The sequence below is a fragment of the Lolium perenne genome, chromosome 7, assembly GCF_019359855.2.
Source record: "Lolium perenne isolate Kyuss_39 chromosome 7, Kyuss_2.0, whole genome shotgun sequence".
Classification (NCBI taxonomy): domain Eukaryota; kingdom Viridiplantae; phylum Streptophyta; class Magnoliopsida; order Poales; family Poaceae; genus Lolium; species Lolium perenne.
Genome location: NC_067250.2, coordinates 304,087,215 through 304,101,054, shown reverse-complemented (window position 1 = coordinate 304,101,054; position 13,840 = coordinate 304,087,215).

The window sequence follows — 13,840 nt, the reverse complement described above, 5'->3', positions numbered from 1 at the left end:
GCATCCGATCAATACATCGAGCATTGCATCTCCTTCTACATGGTATCAGACACCTCCTAGATCCTAAACCCTAGCCGCGCGCCGACTCTCCTCCCCGTGCGCCGCACCCCCCCTCCCCCAACCCCTAAACCCTAGCAGCGCCGCCTCTCCTCCCTCTCCAGCCGCGCGCCGCCTCCCCTTCTTCATCATGTCAACCCCTAGCTCCAATCCCTTCGCCGACTCCTCCATCCCCGACCCCGGCCAACTCCGCGCCGTCGCCATCACCGACCATGTCCCCGTCAAGCTGTCCACCACCGCCGCCAACTACCTCGCCTGGAAGACGTACTTCTACCTCCTCTTCCGCGAGTACAACCTGCGCGATCACATCGACGGCACCGCCGACCTCCTCGCCTGCGACGCCGACTGGCTGGCCATCGACGCCACCATCATCCGCTGGCTCTTCCTCACCGTCTCGCCGGACATCTTCAAGACCGTCGTTCGGGAAGGCGATGATGCCCGCACAGTGTGGGGGAAGATCAACGGCCTCTTCACCAATAACAAGCTCCAACGTGTTGTCTTTTTGCAGCAGGAATTCTTCGGCACACCCCAGGGCGATCAAACCTTGGACGCCTACTGCCTGCGCCTCAAGGCAATCTCCGACGAGCTCCAGGACCTTGGGTTCCGGATTGGCGACGAGCTTCTCCTCTCCACCCTCACCGCCGGCCTCAGCGAGGACCTCGGCAACGCCGCCTCCAACCTCACCCTCATGACCAACCCTACGTTCGAGCGGGCAGTCGACTACCTCCGGCTGGAGGAACGCCGGCTGAAGGGTGTGCGCACCCGGGCGGTTCACACCGCTCTATGGGCAAGCGGCAACAGCGTTCTTCCTCATGGCGGAGGAGCTCCACCGGCGCCCACCCCGCCCTCCACACTCTGCGCCTCGGCCCGCAACAGCACCAAGGAGGAGGGGGCGGTGGCCGCGGCCGTCGCCGTGGCCGTGGTGGTGGCCGTGGCGGTGGCCACAACGGCGGCCCTGGCATCGTCGGTCCGCGCCCCGGGTACTCACACCCCACCCCGCCGTGGGCGGGCGGACACAACCCCTGGACGGGGGTCGTGCACGCCTACACCATGCCCGTTCCGCGCCCCCCCGTCCCCGGCACCGTCGGCCCCCGTCCGCCGACGCACCAGGCCTTCATCGCCGCGCCACCGCAGGCTCCCGCCGGCCTGCCCTACGCTCCCGTCTACGGCGGCATGATGCCGCAGGCCCCGGCGGCCCACTGGGACCCCGCGCTGTACACCGCCCTTCAGCATGCCCCCTCGCCGGGCGCTTACTCTGGCGGTGGAGACTGGTTCATGAACACATTCTAGTACGGCGTGTGCTCCTGTGCTTTCCGGAAGTTTTTTTGCACGACTTCTAAAGCAAAGTGCAAAGGCTGTGATTAGAAGAACTAATGCACCTGCTTTCGTTAAGAATGGGCCATCCGGTCACTGCACATCCAGGATTGCAGTTACTGCTCGTAATTAATATCCTGTGAGAGCGAGACATGAACTGCACCGTGTGCAACTACCCAGGACGCATGATCCACGCACTCGTTCTTATGGTCTGCGGAACAAAGCTTCACGGCCGTTGCCGGCGGCCGGATGCGGTGCTGGTGGAGATGAAGTTTCACGGCTGTTGCCGACCACCGCCTCGGACCAACATTGACATGGCTTCTCCCGCACGACGTATTCCTGTTTGTATGAAGACTGCGAATGAATGCTGATCAGCCATCTGCCCATCTTCTCTATGTCCGGCCGCCGCGGGCAACAGCCTTGACTTAATACGGCAGCCATGAGAACAGAACGAGTACGTGGGTCGTGGGGTAGTTGCGCACGCTGCAGTTTCGGTCCCGCTGTTAACTAATAGTAGTAATTAAGCGCAGTGACTAAATTGCCCTTTTCCTTAATGAAAGCAGGTTGATTAGCTCTTCTAATCACAGCCTTTGGTTTGCTTTAGAAGTTGTGCAAAAAAAATTCTGGAAAGCACAGAAGCACACCTCAGTACTCCGTATTTTTTCCCCACTTTCTATGGTACGTACTCTTAGCTATGGCGATTGGAATACCGCTTCATATTCGAGGCATACCAAAGGCCATGATCAGCTGCGACGAACTTGTCTCATTACCTTGTTAAAGACGCTGTTGTTGTTGTTGTTCTACTGTTCGTTGGCTTGTCTATGCATATATCAGATGGGAATTCTTTTCCAGCCCGTCTATGGCAGGACATGGCAACGGAAACAACGAGGCCTTTCCTCCTTTGCAGCAGCCCTGTGCGTGTGTGTAATGCTTTGTGTCATCATGGGTATGGTTATATGGGGCGGCCTCAAGCTGCTCCTATCTATAGGAGATGCGCCCGGACTCTCTGGCCGTAACATGCGGATCGATGATCATGCGTCCAATGCTTGCTCAACAATTGCCTCAAGCGGCTAGTTTCGTTTGTCAATAAGTACACAGTTTCGTTCCGTTTCTATGGTTCTCTTAGCTATTCTCAGACTATGTATAACGTAGGCTCGTGTTAAATTATCGTGTTCTGTTTAAAGTTTTAGTAGCCACACTCTCATACAGTCAGATAGTTGCGCTGCCGCAAATTCCAAGCTTAAATAAGCCATCAATAAAACTCTCATCCAGAGCATATATATGCTTCAATTCTAACAAGACTACATAGCATGATGGTTGAGTTGGAGGTTTGGCTCCTCTTAGAACTACTTAAGATGTATCCTTCATAAAAAAATTAAAATATCCATTGCAAAAATTCATCACATAACTAAAATTAGATTGCATTAAAATTTAAATGTAAAATGGGATCTCGCCGTGCTCCTGCTTGATCAACGATCCCTAGGTGGTACGAAATCAATCCGAGATCGCTCATCTTTAAGAGAGTGCATCTCGGGCTTGAACAACATGATCTCGTCGATGTAGGTGCATGTGATGATCAAATCATCCATGTACACCCTCACCAACAGGTAGTTGTCCTCATCGTCTCGCCGGTACACTGCATGCTCCAGGGGACTGCGGAATAATTCTGTGCCCTCACGCTGGCCGGCGCATGCGGAATCTCTTCCTTGCTCAAGGGGATACCTGCTGCCGCTCGCTCCGCTCTCATCGCAGCCACGCCGGTGTGGCTCTGACGCTCTGTTCGGCGGGCTCAAGCTGTTGCAAGGAGATCCGTGGCCTGAGAATCTCTCATCGCTACAGGCGGATCAATAATTTCTTTGACAAAAACATATTGTATTTTTTTCACTTTCTATGATACTCTTGGCTATGGCGATTGGAACCGCTTCATATTCGGAATGAATACCTCTTATAGAACATGCTCAGCTGCGACAAACTTTTTTTCATTACTTTGTTAAAGGGTTGTCTAATTGTTGTTGTTCTAGTCTTCGTTTGTCAATCTAGCAATAGAAGATGGAAATTCTTTTCCAGCCCGTTTACGGCCGGACATGACGACGGAAACAGCGAACCCTCTCGTCGTTTGCAAAAGCCCTGATGTAATGCTTATGTCACCATAGTAATTCTTTGTTGGAATACGCTCACGGCATCAATACGTGAACGCAAAATTTATTGCCAAAGGTACATATCGCACCCTCTAGTTTTTCTCTCTTTATTAGTTTTCTGTTTTCTCTTACTAGGGTGGAAACTCTAGCAGCCGCTGCCATCCGCCTTGCCTAGCTCGTCTACGATTGGGAATCGACCGGTCCCCGTCTCCTCTGCTAGCCGCTCCCGCGGCGGGAGGGGGTAGGGACCTTGGATATGTGCTCGGCGCTGTAGAAGGGTCTCTAAAATTAGAGTTTGGTCAACCGGCATCATCATTATGATGGCTATGGAGGTGTTGTCCGGGACAAAAATATGTTATACCCGTCTCCTCGTCCACCTCGTCGACGGTGATCTCGCCGATCAGGTTGAGGAGGGCGGCGCATCGGTGGCTTACTCTAGCGGCAATAATGGTCTTTAGGTGGTCCAATTACCTCGAATTATTTTTAGGATGCTTTATACTTGTGAAATCATAGAATAAATTTAGATCTTTCCCGGAAAAATAAATGCCTGCCTGAGTTACATGTACGGCTTCTTGTTATCGTTTGTTCTTGACACGGATGAACAGTGACCAGCCTATCACGCATAACACATGTTACGTAATCTAAGTATCTAATTAAATCGTAGCCAAATAATTAATCTGAGCGTTAAATAATTTAAAGGGTGCCTGTCCTATCACGTCTAACATGTTATGTAATCTTAGACTTTAATTAAATCATAGCCAAATAATTAATCTGAGGGTTAAATAATATAAATGGTGTGTGGCCTATCAAGTCTAACATGTTACTTATTGTTTTAAAAAAAAGTCTAACATGTTACTTCATCTAAAACTCTGATTTAATCTTAATAATTTAAATTATGTGATTAACGTGGTATCTCTATTAAATACATATATATATATATATATATTGCTTTTAGGATTTACTAATAATAATAATAATAATAATAATACTAATAATAGGCTATACATGAACTTGTAATAAGAATCTAAATTCTAAAAATATCGCTTCCCTAATTAATGTGCTCAATTGAATGGCTAGATATCAATCTGGACAAGATCTCTACTTTATAGTAAAAAATATATATTCATATAATAAATTTCATGTTATTTAGCAAACAATATTAATAGGCCATTATGTTGTGTGATATCTTTGATCTTCAAATTAATGAAAATGTTGACAATCTATGGTCTCAGATGGCTATAAAGATCGTTTGCACGAACTAAAAGAAAAACACAAAACAAAGAGAGCGCAGAAAAAGAATTTAGTGTTTGTGCTCTCAAACGATGGAGAAAACTGTACTTTGTTTCCTCACGGTGCTTGTGTTAATAGGAAATTTCACATCTGCAGGTACACTCGCACCTCCTCCATCCCTGCTCATGTTAACTTTCTGTTTTCGCAACAAACATAATACTACGTAGTAGCTAACTGGCCACATGTTAGAAGAAAAGCAATATAGTTGTTTTTTATTCAAGGCTTGAATTTATTTATTTTCTTAGAGTATAACTGAGTATTTAGCAAGTTGTGTTCCTTCTTGTGGTTTTATTTTATTCTTACACTTGGTTCTTCTACCTATATTTTCCTACTTGCAGAGAATTGTGAATCACACCGTTTTTGGCTGTTCGGTTGCTCTGCGGGTGCATGTGAGGGAGGCTGCATAATTACATACCCAGGAAAGAACATCAAGCAAGCTTCATGTACTGGCAACTATTGCGTATGTGTAGTTTGTACCTAGAACTATGCTCTAGTCATGGATATGTATGACATCATCTGATAAAAGTCAAATACATGAATAATAAAGTTGAGCTGATTTTCATGCGGAGGCATCACACCAAGTTTATATCTAGCGTTGCTTATATTTTCGGATAATGGCTTCGAATTCCTCCTTCGTTATATATGTTAGAGTATACCACAATTAGGTATTAGAGTAGGACACGATTTGCTATATTTGGTAGTTTAGGATTCTATCTCTAGTAGGCTTCTTAGTCCCCAAGTCTTCTACTACTATATAATCAGTCCAAGGGGCTCTCAATGTAATCAAGCAGTATCAATCTAGAATCAATACAACTATTATTGCTTTCATGGTATCAGAGCGGTTCTTTCTGCGACCTAGGGTTTAGCCACCCACCGCTTCCGCCGCCCCCGGGGAGATCGATCTCCATGATCTCCCCCGGGTATCCAATCTCGTTGCTAAGTTTTTCTTTAGATTAGTTTCGTAGTTTAGCAAATTTTGTTTCAGATCTATTTCTTTCTCTATTTTTTTTAGCCACCAAATAGTCTGCTCGCCATGTTGTCATCACGCGCCTCTACTCCAACCTTAGCGTTGACTCATCTCCGGAAAATCCCCGGCAATGACCGTGCCAAGGAGGCTCCACGCGGCGCCCTAAGGGACGCCTTCATGCGCCGTCGCCGACTTCTCCGACCGCACGCCGCCACCATGTCGGATCATCTTCGCCAACACCAACCGGGACACCCATCCCAATTATGCGCCTCGCCGTCAACAAAGGGACGCATCATCCTCGTTGGTCATCATCGCCGCCACCATCTACACCAACAACTCTGCCGCACTTATTGCATCATCGTCGTCATCACCAATCAAGGTCTTCGTCAACACCAACGGGTTCTGTGTCGCCGCGCTCCTGCATGTAGATGAATAAAACGGGTTCGATCCCCGACATCTACTACCGCTACAGTTCAATCGCCATCGACAACCACCTCGTCATCTTCGTCCACAATGACCATACCGCCAGAGTTGCAGTCTAATTTTTTGTTTGCACCGCATGTGCTCAATTTTCTTCCTGGCAACCACTTTGTCTACTCCGGCGCATACGGCGCGCAACCGACCGTACACGAAGGCCTTCTCTGCTACTCCATCCAACTCTGGCGCGCATGGCTCGTGGTGGTCCCTATCTTCGCATGTCCAGTACCGGCAACACCGGCGCGTGCCTTCGTTCCCGGCGCGCTCCCGAGCCCGGCAAGTTCGGCGCGGCGTGTCGCCTACCTCAACCACAAATCCAGCTACGTCTACCTCGAGTTGACTAACGCTGCAACCGCCTTTTATTTTATCACTATGGCGACTTCCCCCGGGCTCAAGATGACACCGAACACAACAACATCAACATCAACAACTTCATCAACGGTGATTAAATCACACACGGCTCCATTGACCGCGACTACAACGCCCTGGCTACCGGCTACATCGACATCGGCATCAAGGGCTATCATCCACCGGCCCCCTCTCCAGTCGGCGCCTTCGACTTATACTCCAGTCGGACCGTCCGCGACGCTCTTGATGTACTCGCGTCACTACCGATCCGACTGGGTAGGGGTGTTAGAGTTACATCTGGGCATGGGCAGCCCGGCCCGGACGGCCCGGCCCGACCCGGCCCGAAAATCCCGGGCCGGGCCGGGTCGGGCTTGCACTTCGGGCCGGGCTCGGGCTTGAAATCGGAGCCCGAACGTCGGGCCGGGCCGGGCTCGGGCCTGCAGTTTCGCGCATTTTAGCCTGGTCGGGCCGGGCTTCTCGGGCCGGGCCGGGCTTTTTGGTCGTTCGGGCCGGGTTCGGGCTTAAATTACAGGCCCGACGGTCGGGCCGGGCCGGGCTCGGGCTTGACTTTTTACCCGCGGGCTTTTTTAAGCCCGGCCCGAAGCCCGGCCCGGCCCGAGCTTTGCCCAGGTGTAGTTAGAGTATACCACAATTAGGTATTAGAGTAGGACACGGTTTGCTATATTTGGTAGTTTAGTATTCTGTCTCTAGTAGGCTTCTTAGTCCCCAAGTCTTCAACTACTATATAATCAGTCCAAGGGGCCCTCAATGTAATCACGCAGTATCAATCTAGAACCAATACAACTATTATTGCCTTCAATATGGTCATGTCAACAACTTCATTAATAAACACGTACGTACCGAAGGACTACTTCTGTAATGAAAGAATACCTGAACATGAAAACCAGTTTATAGTATAAAGCGGACTTGTGGCTCTCGGGTGCAACACACCCCAATAGACAAAAAAATTTATAGTATTTGAAAAAAGTCAAAAAAAAAGTTGAATCTTCATGGAAACCAAGGATGATCAAGTTTGTACTCGTAAAAAAATGTTTGGACACGAAATGATTCCCCTGGACTCTAGTGCAAAAAAGACAAAATTATGACGAATATAAAGTGCATAGTACCTAGTCATGGGGCGTTTCGAGTTTGTTTTTTTACGCAGGATACAATAAAAGTAATTTCCGAGGAAAATATTTTGTTTCAAGTACAATACATGATCATCTTTGATTCCCAAAAAAGTTTATTTTTTTAACTTTTTAATATTTATTTTTATTTTTCCAAGTATAGGGGTGTGTTGCACCCGAGAGCTCCTTTGTATTTCCCATGTATAGTCCCCTTTTTTTCGCTCGCAGCGAAAACACGGGGCGCTCTCACGACCATGGCTGCGATGGACTGTGCGCCCACGCCGCTGTCGTGATCTCCCTTCTCCGTCCACGCTTTCCAGCTCCGACACCAGATCCGGAATCTCCTCCGTGCTCTCGCTCCGTCCAGCCTGTAGCCCGCATGCGTTGTCGGGGTTGCGGTGGTTGTGCTCTCCGCTCCGTTGCGGTGTGGCGTCTCCCAGGGATGGACGATGGCCCGTTGCGACCTCCTGAGGTTGGAAGCTGCGGTGTGGCGTCCTCTCCGGCTCCTCCTCCCGCCGCTCGTGCCCCCGCTGACAAGCTTGGAGCGGCTGCTCTCACCCACCGGAGGTCTGACTCATCCAATAGGGGTCGCATGGATCGGGTTCCAGCTCGCTCCTGCCCTGGGGCGTCGATGGTGACCCCAAGCTCGTTGCCTGCGGCCGAGCTGGCCCCGACTGCTAGCTCCCGCTCTACTGCAGGGTCATCGCTTCTCCTGCCAGCTCCAACATCGGCCCCTGCAGCTCAGGATCCAATGTCGTAGTCGTGCCATTGCGCCTCTATTCCCACGTCGGTGGAGCTCATCCCAGTGTCACCCTGTCCGCGCTGTGTGAGTCTACTTCCAAGCTAGCCTCAAGGTCGACAACACCGACTGCTGCTTCCCGTTGCCTTGAAGAAGAGACCGGCTTGACGAGTTGTGCCAGGCATGATGCGTCCTCTGTTGTTGATGGGTGCAAAGTCAACCTGGGGCGTGCCTCCTATTCTAAAGGTGTGGATTCGTCCCCTCCCCCAGCCGCTGGTGGGCAGATGTGCCATGCTCATCGCTCCTGCAAGGCGGCATTGGGCGTGTGGCTTCTTCTGGACCTTCATGCGGAGAGCTACGTGACCCTGTTGCGTTGGTTGAGGGACTCGGGTCCTTATTGCTGCCGCTTGAGGAGATTCCCCAATCTGCCCCATTGTCGTTTCCCGTCATGGATGGCGATGTCTCCGGTGATACCAATGCTTCGACGATGTGCACGATGGGGAGAAGACAACAGAGAAGATGGCAGGTACCGATAATCTGCGAGTCAAGGAGATTTTTTTAGATAAAGGAAATATATTAATATCAAAAATGACACTTCATAAGATGGAAACATGACTGCTTGGTCCTTCAGCGCCAGATTGCGGAGGCCTCTCTGCTACTGCTGCCTTGATTGAAGGAGATGGGAGCATTTGGGTCGGGGGTGCCGCTTCAGCGAGGGAGCTTCCCCTGAGTCGTTGAGGGAAGGTGTCGAGCGTAGCCTCGCCTTCAAGCATTGGGCTTGTAGAAGGTGGTTTCGCTGCCTCGAGCGTGGCCACCAGATCAACGCATGTCGTGACTATTTAAGATGCATTCCTTGCCGTCACCCTGGGCATCGAGAAAGGTTTTATCGTGCTCTCTCTCCGGTCGCTCGCTCTCCGATCACCCGCTCTCCTTGCAAGAGGAGCTGCTCCCCGTATGTCCAACCTTATCAACCTGCGCCGACCCGTAGTTGGGCTGAAGTTATGGGTCACTCGTCGCCACTTGTGGTGGAGCCGCCTAGCTCCCTCTCCGGGTATTGCAAAGCTTCCAATGCATGCACCAGTTTGAACTCTGCTTTGCAGTCGCAGTTTGCCCTGTTGCGTACAAAGCTCCTTCTTGTCGCTGACCGCATTGAACAAGTAGCCCGTCCCCTGCATAGGGAGATGGAAAATTTTAAGCTTTTGTTGGCACGTGTTACTGAGTCTGGGGAGCGTGCGGTGTTGACTGTTTCTTGTCAGTCCCCTGTGTTTGTTGATGATGAGACAATCGCTATGATGGCGTCCAAAGCTAGTGATGAAGCCGTTGTTGACAAGGCCCCTAGGGAGTTGGATGTGGTTGCGGAGGAAAGTTTCTTTGGTTGTTTCTCCCCTCATGCGTACCCTTAGCCGCAACACGTTGTGCCCGTTGCCTCTGAGTACGAGGGCATCGATGGGATCATGTCGGTGTTCCAGATCATGCCCGATCTGCATGACTTGTGTGAGGACCCCTATCCTCCTTTATCGATGGTTCATCTGCGGGCAGACTCGCTTGTGACATCGGTGGTTGCTTCCGCACCACCGCCGGTGGAGCCAAGCCATGGTGGCGACAAGGTCATCGAGCCAGGTGCTTTGGCGCCTAATTTTGATGTGCTTTTTGCTAGAGAGCTTTCTGACCTTCTTGTCAGATTGGAGGCAACTAGTCCTGGAACTAGCAAGGAGGTTCCTCGCCTCCTAGCGGAGAAGACATTGACGTGCAAAATCCAGAAGGTGAAAGAGTATCTCAGGAGTAGAAGCAAGAAAATGGTGGCACTAGAAAGAGGCCCGAAGCTGATTGATGGATGATTCTCATCTCTTTGTCTGAAAGTTTGTTGTTGTAGGTGTTGCTTTCTTTGGTAGTAGTCCGCTTGTTTTGTAGGTATGGTCTTTGTGTGAGCTTGACAATGTTGTTGTTGTAGGTTTTTGCACGGTTTTCTCCTAAAAACCGGGCACTCTCTTCTTAATTAATAGATGAGGCAAAACTTTTGCCTCCATTTCAAAAAAAAACCAATGTATACGTTTTCCTAGTATTCATGAAGACACGGAGTCACAGACACTAAGCACAGCAGACAGCCATGCAGCATCGCTGTTAGCACTATCAAAACCAGATGATACCCCGCGCGCTGGGGTGGAATTCCTACCTTCGCCGATTCGATTTGGGTTTTTTCTCCCCCTTTGGCGGCCGCCTCCAATGCTTGTGCCTCTTCTTCCCAGAATCCGAAAGCTCGTTCCAGGTCTCAGAGCATTCCTCCACCGACGGGAGCGCCCGCTTTCTCCACGTTAAATCTCTAATCTCTCCTAGATTTTATTAGCGGTTAGCGTTTGGTATTGGCAGTAGCCACCATTGATTGAGCTTTCTCCAACGAGCGGCCGAAGTTCGTTAGGGCTGAAATGCATGTGCATATAGGTTAGATTCTCGAGCTGGTACATTAGGATTCTAGATTTCCCAATTTGAGTCGTGCAAATGTCGACCTATCAAATCATTGCACTTCCCAAATTGGAAAATTGACCTTGAAGCACGTGTGTGTTATGGACAAGGGTAATATGTATTCGAAATGTGTATAGAATTTGGTAATGCAATGCAATGAAGTAGCAAGATAGGGGCATGGTCAAGATTGGTTTAAGAGCATGCCATTGTCAACACACTAGCATGGTCTTGCCACTGTGTTGCGTATGGCAATTCATTAATCTTGCCACTATATATGTTGCCATCATGTCTATGTCTTCATCATAGCATGACACCCAATTTCTTATCTGATTAGGTTGTAAAGTTGGAGTCTAACACGATGGACAAGGGGTTCTTCCCTCCAGCTAGCTACTAGGACCACATCGTCCTGAACCGCGGAACGAGGGCACTGAAGTCGGAGGTGATTGGCAGGGTGGAGGCTGTGCTTATGCCACCTCCAACCGTGGGCTGCTAGCCTAAGCTGGGGCACCTCGCTAGGGCGATGATGTCGTGGTGGTTCCAAGTGCAACTAAGAACGGACAACCTCCACATGCTCGTCGTGCCACCATATTTTCGAGCATGCACCGCTGGAGTGGATCACGATCCCAATGCCCCACAGTGTGGCCTTGTCTGTCTACCGCTTGTGCAACGAGTGGACACAAGTGATGTCAACAACTCAATGTGTACCAACTCACTGGAACTCCAAGTGCAGAGTGTTGTAGTAAGCGTCTTTTCCCCACAAGGGTGACACGATAGTTTATATTGAACTCTCGGGGAATTGGCTTAGAAGTTGAATTCTTCCTCTCATCTTCTAGCAACTTGCAAAGTAATTTTTTTTACCTTGCGTCCCCAACTCCACCATGTGGTTGTGTTGCCTGCCAAAACCCACCGGCGAGCAGCGACGAGCAACACGAATAGTCGGGAGGCTCCCAGAACTGCTGGTGGGCCCTGGTCCCTCGGGCAACGGCCCGCAAAACTCCGGCACACGTCCTGGCTATTGCGAGGGCGTGCCACCTGACCTATACCTGGTCAGGAAGGTGATGGATTGCTTCAATTAGTTTCCTGCATGGCAGACACGTAAACATTAAATCCGAGCCTCGATCGGCTCTCAGGTTACCCTGTGAATCGGCTCAAAGAGCCGATTGACCCATGATACGTATTGGATCTACGATAACATGGGGATCCTGCTTGATCAATACCAAGCTAAATCAATCTACGACAGTCTAGGGTTTTCACCGCATAACTGGAACATCCTACGCGTAGTTGAGCCTGGCAGATACGAAAGATAACAGAAAACTAGTCCTAGAAGAGGCCTAAAAGCCAACACAGAGTCGATTCCCGGAACAACCCCTCTTGGATCAGCAAACCGTACCTTACGCACTACTGGATCATTGAACCTGTTTTTAAGGCCTAACCATGCGGATATCAAACTAATCCTTGGAGAACAAGGAACAACCATAATAGATCAGATCTACTAAATAAAGACTAAGCAAGATGCTGCCCTTACACCTAAGATAGGTGCAAAAGCAGCTAGATATGTAGGGGTAGCATAACTAAGCAAACATGTCAAACAAGTATCGATGTTAGCCCCAACACATCTATGATAACGGTGTTACTCGCCATCAACAAGGCTTCAGTATGAGCAACACAAAACAACGAATAAACTGATACTGCTCAGATCGCAAGATGCGATCTGGGCAGCATGACGCTTACCCGGAAGAAACCCACGAAACAAGGGGTGGCGATGCGCCTAGATTGTGTTTGTTGTGAACGTGATCGTCCTCCTTTCCCAATAACCCTAGGTACATATTTATAGTCCGTAGACTTCCTATCTTTGGAATAAACCTAACTGTGTATGAACTAAACTCTATCTCTTAATTCTAAACTGAAACGTAATCTACCATAATGTACAGATACACGGGCAATCTAGCCCAAACTCTCGCACGAGGCCGATTCAGAAACACTTTATGTGCATATCCTCTGAGCCCATCTCAATCACGGCCCATCTCCTTATTTGGCTAAAATCCGGCGATAACACATGCCCCCCTGGTTTTGGCAATAATAATTCCAAAACCACTCTGTTTTCCCTCATCGGTTTACGCGTTACAGAGCAGAACCGCTATAGTGCCCTTCCATCATGATGCCTTGCCTTCTCAACTTCCCCGTACTGCACGATTTGACAGTTTTGGCACCGCATCCTCGAAAACTGCCACAGCATTGAATCATTTTCCACTATATCCCCTTTATTTAACCTCATCCGAGCAATTCGCCTCCTCATCCTCTTGCTCTGCATTAGCAATCAAAACCCCCTCCTCTGCAACCATGGACTCCTCCTCTGCCTCTTCGGGTCTCTCCTTCCAATCCTCCTCCTCCCGTGAGCCGACGCCGGAGTACGACCCGATAGCGGCGTACGAGGCTCTCACCCCACTGCATTGGGACGAGGCGGATTGGGACTTCGCCGTCGAGTCAGAGGATGACGAATCCTTGACCGACGGGGAGGATAACCTCCAGTTCCTCGCTGACGGGGAGTTGGAGGAAGAGAGCGACGACGACGCCTTCTCCTGGGGCGAGGACCTCTCCTCCGACGAAGAGGATGAAGCGGAGGACGACACCTCCTCCGACGAGTACCCGCCGGCGAAGCGCTTCCGCGCCGGGTCGGAGCATGACGACGACGACGAGGAGGAAGAAGAAGCCCCTGCCGACGGCTTCAGCAGCAGCGACGAGGACCTCGCCGGCAACAGCGCCAATGGCAGCGAGGACGGCGACGACGAGGGCAGCGACGGCGCCGGCCCCTAGATTAGGGACTGCTAGAATAGGGCTAGTAGTAGTACATTAGGTAGCAGATTTCCCTTTTGTGAGCAATCGGCTCTTCTTGTAAAAAACCCTCTTCATCAATGAAGAATGC